We start from the raw sequence: 2390 nt of genomic DNA, 5'->3' as shown, positions 1-2390 counted from the left end.
TAAAGAAAGTGTGTCAAATGGGAGAAGGAGGAACCCAAGTACAGATAAAAACTTGTGTTTATCCTTCATTCTCAAAGAGGACCATGACATCAAGCTGATGATGTGACTTGCAGTTGACTTTGATTTGAGTGAAGGAGGGCTGTGCAAGGTCAACAACCTCACCTTCTTCTCCTGAGCCATCTGGGTCCAGTGACATGATAGTCATCCATGACTGAAAATGGCCCAGGATGCAAAATGAGACCCTGGCCTTTTCAGGTTTAGGCCTTATCACAATCTTACTTTGAGTGAGATACACTCATTCAATGAGTAGACTTCTTTAAGTTACTTAAGGGATGGCCCCTTTAATAAAAAAAAATCATACTGGGAGGGGAAGACCCTCAGGGTTCCTGGGAAAAATAAACAGGTGAATGAAGATAGGCCAGCACTACATGTGTTCAGGGGAAGCAAGTTGTCCAGGGTTTCTTATTTAGGTTCTGATATCAAAAGTAATGAGTAGACTCACCTTCAAGTCCAAAAGAATTTAAGAGAGTTTGATCAGGGTATTTCCTGACCAATTTAATTTTTCAGTGACTACATATTCATCAGGATGACTGGAGATGGCCCAGGATTCAATAGGAGACCCTGGCTTCTAATGCCCAGTCAGGGAATAGGCCTCTTAGATGGCTCTGGAGGAGAACGTGAGCCTGGTGACCTTGCACAGCCCTTCCTCACTCAAATCAAACTCAACTGAAGGACATGTCGTCGTTTCCCTGATGGCATGGTCCTTTTTGAGAAGGAAGTACAGACACAACAATAATTTTCCGATCAACTTGATCGGATTACAGAATATAGACTTTTGTTGGGTGGTTTCTAAAGGGCACCCTGCCATGGAATATGAGCATTCCCACTTACTCCCTGCTCAAAAGAAACAGTCTAATGGTTTGATGAGTGAGCCTCAGGAAAATGGAGTTCAGGGGGAGCTGCGTATAAAAGTGAGTTGCTTGATCAGTTCTCTCTGTCTCTCACTCTCCCCCTCTGTGTTTCTCATTTCCTCTTTACCTTTTCCCTTTCTCCTTTGTATATCCCCTATCCCCATCCTGTAACAATTAATAGCAATTTGTGGAGAAAGCCCATGATGATTGGCTTTTGCTTTCCCAGATGGTCTAATCAAGGAGTTCTTTGACATCAAATTCCCATCTACCTTCTACCTTTCTTTTGTCTTCTGAACACAAGCCACTGCTGTACTGTTGTGAAACTCAAACAAAATGATGCATATCCTAGGTAATGTCATTTCAGTCATGTCTGACCCTTTGTTGACCCCATTTAGGGTTTTCTTGGCAAAGACACTGGAGTGGTTTGCCATTTCCTTCTCCAGCTCATTTTTACAAATGAAGAAACTGAGGCAAACAGGGTTAGGTGACTTGTCCAGGGTCACACAGCTAGTAAATGTCTGAAACCAGATTTGAACTCAGGGAGATGAGTTATCCTGCCTCCAGGCCCAGTGCTCTACCCACTGTGCCTCTTAACTGCCCACGTTATTCTCTATGGCATTGCCATTCTCCCAGGCACCCAGGACTACAGCCTAGTCATGATCCTCAACTTTTCACTCTCATCCCCCATTTCCAATCTATTGTTAGCTCCTTTTGAAAGGGTCTTAGGTCTTAGACCTTAGGCCTTTTAAAACACCTCTTATAAAATATAACGCTGCCCTCCTTCTCCTCTTCTGTAGTGACATTTGGGCCACAAGTGAACCAATGAGCAAATGCTGCTGTGACTCCCAGAGCTGCCGCCATATTGTGCACAATCATCACCCAGGTCAAGAAGCACCCAAGGTTGATCCCTCTGTTTGCCTTCATTGGAGGTAGGGTAGTAGGGCAACTCTGTATGTCCTGTACCTAGCGCTGTTCAATCCAGATGTCAGTTGGGACAGAAATAATAACCCAGAGACTTGGAACAAACTGAATCCCACTGCTCAGTACAAGTTCTGCTCAGGAAATGTGGATTATAGCAAACTGAAGATAGAAGGCCCAGAATTCTAAGTGAAAATGATGCTTTTTTTAGCTGCTGAGAAAGAAGGTCTTCCACAAGTCATCCTCACAATTCTATACACAGTTAGGAATATTTGATTTTTCCCTCATGTTGCATGAAATCATGTTGAGTGTAACAGATGAATAAAGATGTGAACCTTGAAAAATACGTATGACACTGCCATAACTCTAGCACAAGTCTCCAATATCTCACACCTACAGTGATGAAATAGGATTTTGATTGGTCTTCCTGCTTCAATTTTCTCCTTTCTCTAGGCCATGCTCCACTGGGCTTTCAAAATGATCTTCCTAAAGTGCAGGCCTGACCATATCACTTCCCTCCTTCTCTCCCTACCCTACATTCTCTAGTATTAAATATAAAAT

The 2390-nt window shown here is 43.1% G+C and overlaps 1 pseudogene; it reads left to right on the top strand.

Moving 5' to 3' along the window:
- The first annotated feature begins 586 nt into the window (after nt 1-586).
- LOC140531925 (cytochrome c oxidase subunit NDUFA4 pseudogene) lies at nt 587-2018 on the top strand (annotated as a pseudogene).
- The last annotated feature ends 372 nt before the right edge of the window (nt 2019-2390 follow it).

This window comes from Notamacropus eugenii, chromosome 3 (genome assembly GCF_028372415.1).
Source record: "Notamacropus eugenii isolate mMacEug1 chromosome 3, mMacEug1.pri_v2, whole genome shotgun sequence".
NCBI lineage: Eukaryota > Metazoa > Chordata > Mammalia > Diprotodontia > Macropodidae > Notamacropus > Notamacropus eugenii.
Note: the sequence above shows the minus strand (reverse complement) of the source record. Positions and strands in the feature narration are given on the sequence as shown.